Raw genomic sequence first — 17,277 nt, 5'->3', positions numbered from 1 at the left:
GGAACATTAACATTTCAACTAAAAAGCGGCTTGATAGTATGTTGCCATATTAAAAAATGTAAATGATGGATAAACAATTCACCCATAAATGCACATACATCATCACAGGCAACCATTGAACAATGCAAGGCAATTAAAACAGCACAATTATTCAGAGAACATTTAAAAACTATCTAATTAGCAAAAGGTTTTCCTAAAACTATCTAGTTTGCACTAGCCAGCATCTAAATATTGCACAAATGTCAAAATAACGTCTGGCCTAATCGAAATGTTGAAAAATATAAGGCGTCTTTTGCACTGGTAATACTATTAAAAACAAAATAGGGTATCAAATATTTCCCCCCTAGCATATTACCTAGTGGACCGTAAAACAGAAAAAGATTCAGGGATTCGACAATTGATTTGCATAAAATACAAAAATCAGCTGTGTCTTTATTCCATGTCACTGTTACTTCAGCTAGGGGTAATAGATCTAATCAGAACTTTATGCATAATCTCTCGTTCTTGGACACGCTATCCAATTCAAGTAAGATTCACATCCCCAGGTAATTTAAAAACATATGTATGTGATAGACATAGGCCCCAATGCAGACAAGAAATTAAGTAAAAAACACTCAAGTGCCTCTTTGATTTTGCAGGGGTTCTCGGTAGAAGACTCCCTAAATTTATTTATCATACCCGCATTCTTTATTTATTAAAAATTCTTGATACCACACCACATGTTCATGGGCCTCAGGGCGTGCACATACAACAAACAAACAAACACAACTTGAAAACTTGTGACACTAGGAGGGCGAAGGCAATCAGGGCATGGGGGCTGGCAGAGAGGAAGAAAGAAGGACTACTTAGTCAGGCGGCAAGTCAAAGAGAAAGGTTTTCAACTTTCTCTTGAACTCAACTGGGGGACAAGGAGTTTCCGAGGCAAGTGGCAGCTGATTCCAGGCACTTTGAACATTGAAAAACTGCGCCCTCCTGCCTTCACCAGCTTCAATCTGGGTTGAACCAATTTGAGTTCATTTTGAGATCTAAGAGTACGGACAGGGGCATGTGGCTGAAGACGTAACACCAATTACTTAGGAGCCAGATTCAGGATGCACTTATGAGTCAAGGTGAGAACTTTGTGTCTAATACTGAGCTTGACTGGCAGCCAATGTAGGTCCCGCCAGGCTGCAGTGAAATGAGTTTGTCTAGCTAGACCCAGAACCGCCTGAACTGCACCATTCTGTGTGACCTATAGAGCAGAAATAGTAGACTGTGAACAGTCGCTGAGCAGACTACTGCAATAGTCTAGACGAGAGATAATGAGAACTGAGGCCAAAGTTGCTGTATTCACACGGGTCAAAAATGGTTGGATATTGCACAAGCGTTTATTGATAAGGTCACAAGAGGATCTGATCTGGGCCACATGAAGATTCATGGTGAGTTTGGTGTCTAGGACTACACCAAGAGTCTTGACCTTCTTGGCTACTGGTATCAAAGAGCCAAGAATAAGAACACTCTTGTACTCATCTGAGAGAGTCTTCAATTTAGAGCTGGAGGCGACAATCAAAAGCTCGGTATTCTTTGCATTAAGTGCAAGCGAGTTGGCTGCCATCCAGATATGTATTGACTCATAGATGGTATTAAAGGCATGGCCTAGTAAAAATTTTTATTGTCCCTACGGGTCGGCCATGTTTTTTTAAGCCTAAGTGGCTCGATTTTAGAAAACTTTCCTATGGACCTTACCCGAGTTTTCGTCCATTAAACGCACGCGAAAACAAGCACCAGGGAGCCGCCATTTTCTGATAATCCTATCTTGTCCCCGATCGCCCTGGCTGACCTGCTTTTGCGGCACTAAATCAATTCCCCCGCCCCTGAGCCTGACATTATCAAAACATTCATATTCCCCGCCTCTCCCTGTGACGTTACTGTGCTGCGTAGGCAAACGCGCCCAGTCGTCTTCTATGCGACTCCACACAGAACCCGGAAACCAACACAGATCAACTCACAACACAGCGCGCCACAATTCGGAATATGAAACTGTACTTTAAAATGAAACAGCAACACGGTACATTTGGTAAAGTACATTTATTTGACATTAAATGTTTAGAGAATATTCAGCAATTGACATATGAACTCCGGAAGCCATTTATTTTCTTTTATCTGTATCTACAATAACTGTTCCGTTTCATCTTGAGTCACACGCTGTTCCTTTATGGTACACAGGGTGCTCATTTTCGTAAAAAGAATCACTTTGGAAGCACAGTAAACCGCAAGGCTGTTCCATCAACTAGGCACTAGTCCAGCCTAAAGGTTGATATGTTGCTTCTAGCCACTAGTACAGCGTAAGGGCATGTGGGCCCTTGGCGATCGTCCCATAATATGGTGATCGTGCTCCAGTTGTTGACACAAAGCTGCAGGTGTCTGCTGAAGAATCCATCCGGTGTCTCAAACAGATGGCAGTGGCAGAAAGGGATCAAATACCTGTTATGAAAACAAAAAAATGATAATTAGTCTCGCAAGCCGAACTTCATTAATATTACTCATTTTATTTATTACGGCCGATCAGAAACTATTTGCTTGCAAGGATAGTTCAATGGAGTATGTTCGTCTCTAAAATCAATGCGAAAAGTAACGAGATAAATCGAGGCCAACACACAATGATAAACGACAGTCTACATGCGTGAGGAATGATATGATATATGATATGGCATTTGTAACGCGTCTATACTCAAGTGTTTCTAGGCGTGACGAGGCAGGTGGGGAACAAGGGCAGACAGACAACGATCCTACTAGGCCAGGTGTCTTTCTGATCGCGCATGGGGAAGGGCTGTACATGGTTAGTTGAATACAAATTAAATAATAGGGCCAGCTGGTGGCAAGTGCAAGGTAAATGCCGGGAGAAGGGGCTGAAGGATACAGAGACAGTCCCGTAGTGCAGGGAAAAGTGGCTGGGCCAAGGACCGAGATCGGTGAGACCAGTGGACCTGCATGCCCATGTGCCCACTACGAACAGTTTTACTTGCTTTTCCTAGCTCTTCATTCATTCATTTATTCATGCATCCATTCATTAAATCTTACTTCCGGTATAAAAGCGTGTAAAGATTTACTTACATTATATTTGAAATTTCCATTGTGTCTCTTCGTAATGCAGTCTGTAAAACGGACCGTGCTCTTGACAATGATTTTTCGTATACTGACCTAAAACTGAAACTCGGCCTAGTTTCTGAATTTTCTGCCTTATCGTCTCTTACGTTATTGCGCACTCCCTTCAAATGTAGTTCTTTCGGCATGGTCCCTGTCTCAAGGTCAAAAAACAATAGACCCTTATACTTCCAGTGCGACTTGTGGGCCTCATCTGGGCGCTGTCCTTCACATTCTTTATTTGCAACATCACGTAGTATAGGCATCTGTGAGAACTTGAAGTTTAGAATCCGTCTATGTAGTGCGCCTCAATGTGCAAATGCGAACTGGCTTCTCTCCCAAATGCCACGGCCCGCTTGGCTGGCGCGTTATAAGTGCCCCAATTTTGTCCCCGTTGTCTGCGAGATTTGCAGCCCAAATTGAGACATTTAATTTTTGGCGGAAGGTCAGGGAAAATATAAAGTACCACAGGAGTTGAGTTAAAAGTGAGATTTATTGTTTGTTTGTTTGTTTTATTATTTGCAATACGCAAGCCTCCCCTCCGTTAACAGTGCGCAGCATTTACATTTACATGAGATGAGACATGAGAAAAATATATACATACACATATGTGAGGTGAATAGAGAGAATTCAAAGATGACACCCAGCTTGTTCACCATCCATGATGGTGAAGGTAGGGGTTAGGTTTACAGGTATACTGTACAATAACATTTATTTACAAAAAGACAATCGTATTGCAATTATTTAAACCGGGATTTGTACTTCACAATCAGCTGTGCTTCGGGTGGGCATGGCACAGTCGCAATGTTCTGTGGCAATGGATCACTGCTCTGCACAGAAACGTCCAAAATTCCATATCTGTGCTTCTCTAACACAGCAACAATAAGGCCTTTCACAAAGTCGAACTGCATTTCATCATAGACTGGTTTGATCATCCATTGCTTACTTCGTTTTGAAACACCTTAGTGTAGCGAGGCATCCTTACTTTACCCCTAGTCCTAGATCGTTCACGTGTCCGACATTGCTGTTATGGGCCAAGACCGCTAGTAGAGTGCGATGTTTCATGCCCCGAAAGCTAAAATGCAAGCGCTTTGGTCTGTACTTTAGGCACATATTGTGGAACACCTCCAAATCTCCTGTGTGACAGAATTCTGTCAGTCCCCTCAAATCTCTTGATAGAGTTTTGTCGAAAACAATCTTCTCAATGGCTTTGTGTGTCGGTGAAGATGGAATCAACCACTTCTTCTTCCGTGCCTCCTCTGGGGACAAAGGGCCAGGTTCACATTGGTGGAAATGTTCATTTGTTGTCCAGCGGTGAACGTTGGTACAGTGGTGCATCAGTGACCGCCATTTTTCAAGTAGTATTTCCACTGACCCCTCACAAGTTTTTGAGCTCCACCAAAGATGGTTGATGATAGAATGTGACCACTGCAAAATACTTTCAAAACCTTTTTTTTTCCCTGCAGCCGAGATTTTCTTATTGATTGATTTAGCAAGATGCCATACGTCAAATTGATGTTTAATATATGGGAACTGCTCTCTCATAAAGGTTATGGGCCTGCCAAGGTCAGCTATTGTCCATAGTTCTGCGGGTTAATGCCCACCCTCTAAGGATTCATGCTTGAACCCATGATCACAGGTTTCACCCCCAGCAGGTGAAGCTAGGCTACCACTCTGCTGAAATCAGTACATTGAGTTCTGATGATTTAGATGACAACATACATACAGTATTTTCCATCCTGCTGACAGCGAAGGCTTGCACTAGTAATGCGTTGGCTATGCTATCCACATCTGACATCGTAGAACCCATTTAAAACCTTTCCTTCTTTTCTTTGCGGAAGCATCGTACAGGCAACACTGTGAAATATTTCTGTTATAATAAATACCCACCATAAAATGGCTGCCAATTACTTCCAACAGTTCCTTTCCTTGGTGCTGACAGGAGATCCACACCCATCGAAAGACACTTTTGTTAACCAGGCCCATCGCTTTTATCTCAGTGCAACCCTTTCCAAGAAGAAAAGATATTTTGAGAGACAAAAAAATGTCTGCTCCCTTCAGAAAGGGCTATTTAAAAAAGGAAAAAAAATGTCATTTGGATTAACAATACTGTCTAATGATCACTTTAAGCATATATGGCAGTCATATTCTGTGTTAAAGATTCTACAATGTATACCTACTTGTACAATTGTGCTGAATGCTGGTTTAAAGTGCTTCCTGTGTCTTTTAAAGACAGCTTTCTTTTTTAATACTTACTTTCTAATTTTAAAATACGTACCTATTAAGCAGATAGACATGCATGCACGACTTTATAGAAAGAGTACATGTTCAGTAATATCACATCATTGGTTTATTGTGTAAACTGTACTTCACTACCATGCTTCTCCCCTCCTGGGAGTGAAGCTTGAGTGCTCTGTGAGAGTTATGAATACCTTGAAAGCCAACCTTCCTAGCACTACCGATTGGTCTACCTTGATGAGGGGCCCTGGTCATGTTCGAATATTCCTACATGGGTACATCGGCTTTGTCCTTGTTGGGACCTAAACAGAGGACTCATCAAGGATGAACATATTTAAAGAAGTGCCCCTGAATATCTTTGGTCTCTCAGGGAGTGGACATCATGATCCCAGGTTTTATTCATTGCTGTATGTAAAAAACCTAACTGGATGCTGGGTACTGGCTGATTTATAGGTGGGGTACAGATTATAACCAAGGTGTGCTTCAAACGACCATCCCACACATATTCAGTGCACTTGGCTTTTATTTGCCAAATGTATTTGTATTTTTAATTTATATTTGGGATTATATAGCAGAAGACTATCTTTGAAGCAAAGGACAGAAATAGAAATAATTTGGGGTTAACAGAGGTTGTTAAAACGGGAGTTTAGAGGTTATAGTAGCTTCGATATCTCCTAAAACTGGCATGGTATATAACTAGGACTAGCAGGGTCTCAGTGAGAAAATGGCAGATAGCAAGGTCTGCTCTCCATCAGTTTCCCTGTTTGTTGACAGGCAGCCATGGATACAAGCCCATCTAGCACAATACAATGGACATGGATGTGTAGCCTTATATGGTCATTCCCATTCTCAGCTTCTGTGCAGGGACAGTGCTCGCTCTGACCAGGTAAGAGTGGAATGCGTGGGTGCTTGGGAATTTTACTGGTATACTTGTCCCAGCCCAAAGCCTGGGACCAGACCAACCAAGCCCCTCAGTGACTGGGTGGCCACCAAAGGTTGAAATGGAAGAGCCACTGCGATTGCAGGCTGCAATTGCCTGTCAGCCCTCGGTTCCCTATAACTAGAGAGGATGTTCTCCATTACTAAATTAATCTCCTGTGATGCTTTGTCTTTCGCTCATCCCTCATTCCTCTTCTCCCCTTCTTTTCAAAACATGTGAGATTTAGCTGGGGGAGCATATCTCAAAACCCACTTCTCACATTCCCCTTTAATTTATGCTTCCGGTTTTAGTCTTGTTGTCGAGTCAATTTCGAGGTCATGTGATCTCCCACTTTTGGTGCTTCGGGCACGTCCGTTTCTTCACAGTCGCCTTCATAAGATGTGGCCCTTTTGTGGCAGCTGAAGACATGTAAATATTTACAAGAGTGTGACTATGAGTGTTTAAGTGTAATTAAGGCTTCCAGTTTTCCGTTTTTACTGATTTGTACACATAAATACAGATTGAAATCAATCTGCTTTCTGTCTCTATTTATTTCTAAAAATGCAGAAAAAAACAGAAAAACAGGTCTTTCTGTCTGGTTCTCTATGACGTCACTCATACATCAAAGGCCAATCACATTGAAGATTGGCATCATGGAGAGAGTTAAAGTTGTATAAAAATAGCATTGAAGTTCTTCACATTGCTGACAGCACATATCTTAAGGCAGCAGCAGTCACAGGAGCAACCATTTGTTGTCCTGGAAAGAATTGAGCTAACATTTCTTTCCTGTATGGCTGCATGTGTGCTTTAATCAATGCATTTTTTTAATTAGAATAAATGCAGAAAAAACTGGTTGAAAATTATCTTTTCATATGGCAAAAAATAAATGTGGATAAACACAGAAAAAAGGGCCCAAAAATAAATATGGATACATACGGACGGAAATGGCAGAAAAATAAATACCATAAAAACGGAAGCCTTAAATGTAATTTACTCTTGTTCTTATTGGCCCATGTGTTTGCAATATATTTTGGAGTTTGAAGTGGGCCAAATGGACTGCATCTTCCGTATGTAGGAAACAATAAGCTTGCCAATTTGAATATATAATTGATCTGATTTAGACATTTTTTAAAGAGACAAAGCATACTGAATAGCACACTGTCTGCGTTCATGGGAACATTAACATTTCAACTAAAAAGCGGCTTGATAGTATGTTGCCATATTAAAAAATGTAAATGATGGATAAACAATTCACCCATAAATGCACATACATCATCACAGGCAACCATTGAACAATGCAAGGCAATTAAAACAGCACAATTATTCAGAGAACATTTAAAAACTATCTAATTAGCAAAAGGTTTTCCTAAAACTATCTAGTTTGCACTAGCCAGCATCTAAATATTGTACAAATGTCAAAATAACGTCTGGCCTAATCGAAATGTTGAAAAATATAAGGCGTCTTTTGCACTGGTAATACTATTAAAAACAAAATAGGGTATCAAATATTTCCCCCCTAGCATATTACCTAGTGGACCGTAAAACAGAAAAAGATTCAGGGATTCGACAATTGATTTGCATAAAATACAAAAATCAGCTGTGTCTTTATTCCATGTCACTGTTACTTCAGCTAGGGGTAATAGATCTAATCAGAACTTCATGCATAATCTCTCGTTCTTGGACACGCTATCCAATTCAAGTAAGATTCACATCCCCAGGTAATTTGAAAACATATGTATGTGATAGACATAGGCCCCAATGCAGACAAGAAATTAAGTAAAAAACACTCAAGTGCCTCTTTGATTTTGCAGGGGTTCTCGGTAGAAGACTCCCTAAATTTATTTATCATACCCGCATTCTTTATTTATTAAAAATTCTTGATACCACACCACATGTTCATGGGCCTCAGGGTGTGCACATACAACAAACAAAACAAAGACAACTTGAAAACTTGTGACACTAGGAGGACGAAGGCAATCAGGGCATGGGGGCTGGCAGAGAGGAAGAAAGAAGGACTACTTAGTCAGGCGGCAAGTCAAAGAGAAAGGTTTTCAACTTTCTCTTGAACTCAACTGGGGGACAAGGAGTTTCCGAGGCAAGTGGCAGCTGATTCCAGGCACTTTGAACATTGAACAACTGCGCCCTCCTGCCTTCACCAGCTTGAATCTGGGTTGAACCAATTTGAGTTCATTTTGAGATCTAAGAGTATGGACAGGGGCATGTGGCTGAAGACGTAACACAAATTACTTAGGAGCCAGATTCAGGATGCACTTATGAGTCAAGGTGAGAACTTTGTGTCTAATTCTGAGCTTGACTGGCAGCCAATGTAGGTCCCGCCAGGCTGCAGTGAAATGAGTTTGTCTAGCTAGACCCAGAACCGCCTGAACTGCACCATTCTGTGTGACCTATAGAGCAGAAATAGTAGACTGTGAACAGTCGCTGAGCAGACTACTGCAATAGTCTAGACGAGAGATAATGAGAACTGAGGCCAAAGTTGCTGTATTCACACGGGTCAAAAATGGTTGGATATTGCACAAGAGTTTATTGATAAGGTCACAAGAGGATCTGATCTGGGCCACATGAAGATTCATGGTGAGTTTGGTGTCTAGGACTACACCAAGAGTCTTGACCTTCTTGGCTACTGGTATCAAAGAGCCAAGAATAAGAACACTCTTGTACTCATCTGAGAGAGTCTTCAATTTAGAGCTGGAGGCGACAATCAAAAGCTCGGTATTCTTTGCATTAAGTGCAAGCGAGTTGGCTGCCATCCAGATATGTATTGACTCATAGATGGTATTAAAGGCATGGCCTAGTAAAAAATTGTATTGTCCCTACGGGTCGGCCATGTTTTTTTAAGCCTAAGTGGCTCGATTTTAGAAAACTTTCCTATGGACCTTACCCGAGTTTTCGTCCATTAAACGCACGCGAAAACAAGCACCAGGGAGCCGCCATTTTCTGATAATCCTATCTTTTCCCCGATCGCCCTGGCTGACCTGCTTTTGCGGCACTAAATCAATTCCCCCGCCCCTGAGCCTGACATTATCAAAACATTCATATTCCCCGCCTCTCCCTGTGACGTTACTGTGCTGCGTAGGCAAACGCGACCAGTCGTCTTCTACGCGACTCCAAACAGAACCCGGAAACCAACACAGATCAACTCACAACACAGCGCGCCACAATTCGGAATATGAAACTGTACTTTAAAATGAAACAGCAACACAGTAAATTTGGTAAAGTACATTTATTTGACATTAAATGTTTAGAGAATATTCAGCAATTGACATATGAACTCCGGAAGCCATTTATTTTCTTTTATCTGTATCCGCAATAACTGTTCCGTTTCATCTTGAGTCACGCGCTGTTCCTTTATGGTACACAGGGTGTTCATTTTCATAAAAAGAATCACTTTGGAAGCACGGTGAACCGCAAGGCTGTTCCATCAACTAGGCACTAGTCCAGCCTAAAGGTTGATATGTTGCTTCTAGCCACTAGTACAGCGTAAGGGCATGTGGGCCCTTGGCGATCGTCCCTTAATATGGTGATCGTGCTCCAGTTGTTGACACGAAGCTGCAGGTGTCTGCTGAAGAATCCATCCGCCGGTGTTTCAAACAGATGGCAGTGGCAGAAAGGGATCAAATACCTGTTATGAAAACAAAAAAATGATAATTAGTCTCGCTAGCCGAACTTCATTAATATTACTCATTTTATTTATTACGGCCAATCAGAAACTATTTGCTTGCAAGGATAGTTCAATGGAGTATGTTCGTCTCTAAAATCAATGCGAAAAGTAACGAGATAAATCGAGGCCAACACACAATGATAAACGACAGTCTACATGCGTGAGGAATGATATGATATATGATATGGCATTTGTAACGCGTCTATACTCAAGTGTTTCTAGGCGTGACGAGGCAGGTGGGGAACAAGGGCAGACAGACAACGATCCTACTAGGCCAGGTGTCTTTCTGATCGTGCATGGGGAAGGGCTGTACATGGTTAGTTGAATACAAATTAAATAATAGGGCCAGCTGGTGGCAAGTGCAAGGTAAATGCCGGGAGAAGGGGCTGAAGGATACAGAGACAGTCCCGTAGTGCAGGGAAAAGTGGCTGGGCCAAGGACCGAGATCGGTGAGACCAGTGGACCTGCATGCCCATGTGCCCACTACGAACAGTTTTACTTTCTTTTCCTAGCTCTTCATTCATTCATTTATTCATGCATCCATTCATTAAATCTTACTTCCGGTATAAAAGCGTGTAAAGATTTACTTACATTATATTTGAAATTTCCATTGTGTCTCTTCGTAATGCAGTCTGTAAAACGGACCGTGCTCTTGACAATGATTTTTCGTATACTGACCTAAAACTGAAACTCGGTCTAGTTTCTGAATTTTCTGCCTTATCGTCTCTTACGTTATTGCGCACTCCCTTCAAATGTAGTTCTTTCGGCATGGTCCCTGTCTCAAGGTCAAAAAACAATAGACCCTTATACTTCCAGTGCGACTTGTGGGCCTCATCTGGGCGCTGTCCTTCGCATTCTTTATTTGCAACATCGCGTAGTATAGGCATCTGTGAGAACTTGAAGTTTAGAATCCGTCTATGTAGTGCGCCTCAATGTGCAAATGCGAACTGGCTTCTCTCCCAAATGCCATGGCCCGCTTGGCTGGCGCGTTCTAAGTGCCCCAATTTTGTCCCCGTTGTCTGCGAGCTTTGCAGCCCAAATTGAGACATTTAATTTTTGGCGGAAGGTCAGGGAAAGTATAAAGTACCACAGGAGTTGAGTTAAAAGTGAGATTTATTGTTTGTTTGTTTGTTTTATTATTTGCAATACGCAAGCCTCCCCTCCGTTAACAGTGCGCAGCATTTACATTTACATGAGATGAGACATGAGAAAAATATATACATACACATATGTGAGGTGAATAGAGAGAATTTAAAGATGACACCCAGATTGTTCGCCACCCATGATGGTGAAGGTAGGGGTTAGGTTTACAGGTACACTGTACAATAACATTTATTTACAAAAAGACAATCGTATTGCAATGATTTAAACCGGGATTTGTACTTCACAATCAGCTGTGCTTCGGGTGGGCATGGCACAGTCACAATGTTCGGTGGCAATGGATCACTGCTCTGCACAGAAACGTCCAAAATTCCATATCTGTGCTTCTCTAACACAGCAACAATAAGGCCTTTCACAAAGTCGAACTGCATTTCATCATAGACTGGTTTGATCACCCATTGCTTACTTCGTTTTGAAAACACCTTAGTGTAGCGAGGCATCCTTACTTTACCCCTAGTCCTAGATTGTTCACCTCCGACATTGCTGTTATCGGCCAAGACCGCTAGTAGAGTGCGATGTTTCATGCCCCGAAAGCTAAAATGCAAGCGCTTTGGCCTGTACTTTAGGCACATATTGTGGAACACCTCCAAATCTCCTGTGTGACAGAATTCTGTCAGTCCTCTCAAATCTCTTGATAGAGTTTTGTCGAAAACAATCTTCTCAATGGCTTTGTGTGTCGGTGAAGATGGAATCAACCACTTCTTCTTCCGTGCCTCCTCTGGGGACAAAGGGCCAGGTTCACATTGGTGGAAATGTTCATTTGCTGTCTAGCGGTGAACGTTGGTACAGTGGTGTATCAGTGACCGCCATTTTTCAAGTAGTATTTCCACTGACCCCTCACAAGTTTTTGAGCTCCACCAAAGATGGTTGGTGATAGAATGTGACCACTGCAAAATACTTTCAAAACCTTTTTTTTTCCCTGCAGCCGAGATTTTCTTATTGATTGATTTAGCAAGATGCCATACGTCAAATTGATGTTTAATATGTGGGAACTGCTCTCTCATTGTCTTGGCAATTGAAACGTGTCTATCCGTGGCTATGAGGTCGATGTGCATTCCCCTCGATTGTAGATATTCCACTGATTTTATAAAACCTAGTTTCTCCATGGCCACTGAGGATGTACATTGTGTTACCTGTACGACCACCGAACTCACAATTTTCTTACTATCCATGTCCTGAAAGTGGTAGGTGCAGTACTTGGCAGAAAATCCAGGGCTGTCGCACTGTCCATCGCCAGCTAGCCTGAATCGTTTGCCTTCGAATGTACTTGCTAGAGACAATTGTTCAATTTTCCAAGCATCACTAATGGCCGGAAACAGATAATCACGTTGGTATGTGTAGTACAGCGCTTTAGAAATGAAATGGAGTCCCACAAACTGAAAGAAAGCCTCTAACTTTCTAAAACTGGAGCCACTAAAAAGTGATGCAGCTGCACACAGTAGATTGCCTGCTGGCAGTTTCCCCAACATCGGTTGTGCAGACCATGAGAACCTATGATTTAATCTACAGGCGGCATTTATTTTGACGTTACTGCCTTTTATTTGACGAGTCACATTAATCAATGGCTTCCCACATACTTTCCCTCTAATGGATTGCACACATTTCAGCATACTTATAATTTCCATCAAACAACTGTCGAATACAATGTATTTGCTCTCTTTCATTAGACTGTCATCCTGCGTCAACATTGTTTCGGCCTTTGACGTTGTGGAGATTTCAACACATTGGAAAGTAATATCGCTGATATCAAGTTCTGATGCGTCTATGGATGCTGCGGCTGGTTCATTCTCTGTCATTTCAACATCTATTACTTCAACATTGATGGGAGAACACAACAATGTCGACAGGTTTTTTGGTGGCAAATTTTTGGCGGGTGTAGATTGTGTAAATTGATCTGCAACTACTTCAGAGCTATCTTCAATACATTCAATAACATCTTCTTGTGGTGGTGCGGTCGCACTGTAGCTATGGTCCAATGCAACTTTGCTGTAGTCTCCAAACACAATTAATTCATGTTCTGGCCATTGGACATGAGCATCTCGAGCCTGAACACGCCTCGCCTCAATTAATAGTTCCCCCATAGTGTACACGGTCTGGCAAGCCACATCTCTCAATCGCTTCAATGTCTGTGTGTGTATAGTTCTGACACCCACGGGTAACTGGAAGAGAGATTGGAAAAGGGATGTTCAGTTTAAACACAAGATGGAGTGTAGTAGAATTGACTGGAAAAAAACATAAAATAGTCCCCAGCACAAACATTTTTTTAAAGTTATGAACTGTTTGTAACTAACCTTTTTTTGTTTTTTTTTCTTTGCAACTTTTTTGACTCGACCTTCAACATCTGCATGCTGTAGCTCCGATTCGTTGCTGCATGTCCTCCCTTCCTCTTGCGCTGCAACGACTATATTTTCTGTATCCGCATAGACAGCACGGAATGAGGCTCCATCGTCTCCCTGAAACATAGTACTTTCATTACTATGTATCAAAATATTGTTAGCATAAAACACACGTGAGGACGAACACACAGGTACATCTCAATAGCCAAATACGATTTAAACATTGTGTGCAACAATCAAACGACAAGTATTCGACCAGTGATGATCTATTTCGATGGAACTGTCAGTATCCATACCTCTGGCTCTGCATGGACTGCCATGAATGGTTGTATTGGAGAGGAGGCATCCACATCTCCCTGAAACACAGTACTTGCATTAGTATGCTTTTCAATATTGGAAACACAACACACACTTGGGGTCGACGGCACAGGTACATATAAAGAGATAACCGCAAATGATGCATTGTCCAAAAGAATCAAGGAAAATCCAAATATGATCACATTTCATCGACTTATTTCAACGATTCCTTTACATCTGCATCATCTAAATGAGATGTTGTGATTGTGGTGGAAGCTCTGTCGTCTCCCTGAAACACAGTACTTGGATTAGTATGGTTTTCAATATTGGAAACATAACACACACTTGGGGTCGAACGCACAGGTACATATAAAGAGATAACCGCGAAAGATGCATTGTCCAAAAGACTCAAGGAAAATCCAAATATGATCACATTTCATCGACTTATTTCAACGATTCCTTTACATCTGCATCATCTAAATGAGATGTTGTGATTGTGGTGGAAGCTTCGTCGTCTCCCTGAAACACAGCACTTGCGTTAATAGGGAAGAAAGTATAGCAAATGGAATCACGTTATATGATCACGCATGATGGAGCTGTCATTATCCATACCTCGTGCTGCTGAAGAATATCTATGGATGTTGCAAATGTAGTGCGCACTTCCGAAAGCTGTTGCGCCGATTCGCATACTTGAATGTCAGGCTCTGCATCAAGTGCAGGGGTTGACGCTCCATCAACTGCCTGAAACATAGTACTTGCATTAGTGAGGATTACAATTGTGAAAACATAACACACACCTGGGGTCAACAGCACAGGTACATATCATGGGTAACCACGAATGAAACATTGTGTAGAACAATCAAACGACAAGAATTCCAGCTCTGATGATGATGCTCGATGGAGCTGTCAGTATCCATACCTCCTGATGTTGAAAAACATCTAGAAATGTTGTAGATGTGGCGGACGCTTCAGCATCTCCCTGAAAGACAGTACTTGCATTAGTATGGATAACACTAATTATAACTGAAAACAAACACCAGTGGACGATAACTAAGGTGTATATCAATTGGAAAGCAGTAACCAAACATTCGGTAAAATAATTACACGATAGAATAAAACTATTACTTGACATGCATAAAACAAGTATGTAGCGGATTAGCCTAGTAAGATTACCTGATACGCGCTAGAAGTGGTTGATAACTGCGACCACGTCAAGGATGTAGAATGTTCTTGCTTCAGATTCAAGGGATAGTCAAGAAGTTGTAAAGGTCAATTAATGACTGATAATGAAATGCCAATATTAAAAATAGCCATGTAAGCCGACAGAATACTTGAAAAATGCTCAATACAGCACAGTTCCCTGTCCCCATATATATATACATTGCGTTTGTGGGTTATGAAATCGAAAAAGAATATATTGATAAATGTCATTATTCAAAAAACTATACACTCATATCAATATCGAAATTATTACAAGGGATAGAACACCTACAATATCAATTAATCCATTCGGCTACACACTACCGCAAGGCCGAAAGCTAAATCCAGACACTTCACTCACCGGTGGCGGAATGTGGACGAATAGAGTGGGAATAGCGTTTTCGCGCAATTTCCGTGTCGTTCGCCGTTTATTCTTCTTTGTTACCCAAGAAGTTGTGTACATGTCCAAGGAAAAGTGCCGGCTGCAGATGCAGTATCAATCACCCCTCTTGTCCTCTAAGACTTGTTGGACTCTACTTTCCAGCTCATCCAGTGGATATCCGCAATGTCTGACCCATTCTCTTATTCGATCAACAGTTTTCGGGAATACATGCATTGTAGTTCCTTCAGATTTCGCATGGGTCTTCGAAGGGCAACCGCTAATCGAACAGGCAGGCATTGTTGATAAATCTGAAAAGTAAATATCAACATTATTATACAATCTTCAAGAGTAAAGATTTGATACAAAAGTAAATGAGTCATACAATGATCAATGCAAGGTTTGTTTTGGTCGCAGGAACTATACCAGTTCATTATGTGCTGCTTAGTATTTGCATAAATTGCAGAAATGTATAATTGATGTGACTGAAATCTGAACATGTGACTCGTCCCTTGGATGTTCTGTCTTGCACGAGAAGGAAACATGCTTACATTATAGACTGGACCCCCGAAGGATGCAATTCAATGACAATAGGCACAGATGAAAATAAATAGATCTATTGATAGCATAGCAATGGAAACTCAAGTCAATACCAATGAGACGAATGAACATAGCACTATTGTGTACTCTACTCGAAAATAGATAGAAATTTAAAAATCTGCGAAATATGACCAGGATACATGGCCTTACCTTGACCAACAAACAGTTGGATTCAGCAAGCAGAGCAGTATGTTGCGGGAGAATAGGTGGATGGCCACAGGTAGCGCACTGATGGGTATGCTCGAAGCGGTCACAGAAGTTCATGGATAGCACGACGACGAGCAGATTAGCATAGATCTCAGTGGTTCCCAGGTAGCACGTTCAGGAGTTGACTTGCAAAGCACAAAGATGTTCTCATGAGACATATCGAGTGGTGTTTAAAGTATTAGAAACTGGGGTGTGTTTGTGAATGAATGACGTATGTATGTCGTGGTATTAGGGGGGCGGCCTGCTTGAAGGGGAAGCCTGCCTGGAGACACGGGGTCTGAGGAGGCCATGTGACCGATGGCCCCTTGGCGTGGGACACCTTTTGAAGTGTACATGCAGTTTGGCACCTTGGCCTTTCGTGCCCCTGACAGCCCCCCATGCCAGCGCTCATCCCCGGGTGTGAACCGCCTTTGATAGAGGGGGGTGGGATGGATGGGTCTGGGGCGTGCAGATAAGGCACAGGAAGACTGCTGAATGGAGACACACTTATGTGTATTCCAGGGGGGCGGCCTGCCTCAGCGGAGGCCTGCCTGGAGACACGGGGTCTGAGGAGACCATGTGAACAATGGCCCCTTGGCGTGGGACACATTTTGAAGTGTACATGTAGTTTGGCACCTTGGCCGTTTGCGCCCATCACAGCCCCCCATGCCAGCGCGCATCCACCGGCGCGAACCGCCTTTGATACAGGGGGGTGGGATGGATGGCCCTGGGGCGTGCAGATAAGGCACAGGAAGACTGCTGAATGGAGACACACTTATGTGGATAGCAGGGGGGCGGCCTGCTTCAAGGGGGGGCCTGACTGGAGACACAGGGTCTGAGGAGGCCATGTGACCGATGGCCCCTTGGCGTGGGACACCTTTTGAAGTGTACATGTAGTTTGGCACCTTGGCCGTTTGCGCCCGTCACAGCCCCCCATGCCAGCGCGCATCCACCGGCGCGAACCGCCTTTGATACAGGGGGGTGGGATGGATGGCCCTGGGGCGTGCAGTAAGGCACAGGAAGACTGCTGAATGGAGACACACTTATGTGGATTGCAGGGGGGCGGCCTGCCTCAGGGGAGGCCTGCCTGGAGACACGGGGTCTGAGGAGACCATGTGAACAATGGCCCCTTGGCGTGGGACACCTTTTGAAGTGTACA

The sequence above is a fragment of the Ambystoma mexicanum genome, chromosome 7q, assembly GCF_040938575.1.
Source record: "Ambystoma mexicanum isolate Mex_15411 chromosome 7q, UKY_AmexF1_1, whole genome shotgun sequence".
Classification (NCBI taxonomy): domain Eukaryota; kingdom Metazoa; phylum Chordata; class Amphibia; order Caudata; family Ambystomatidae; genus Ambystoma; species Ambystoma mexicanum.
This window is presented reverse-complemented; position numbering follows the sequence as displayed.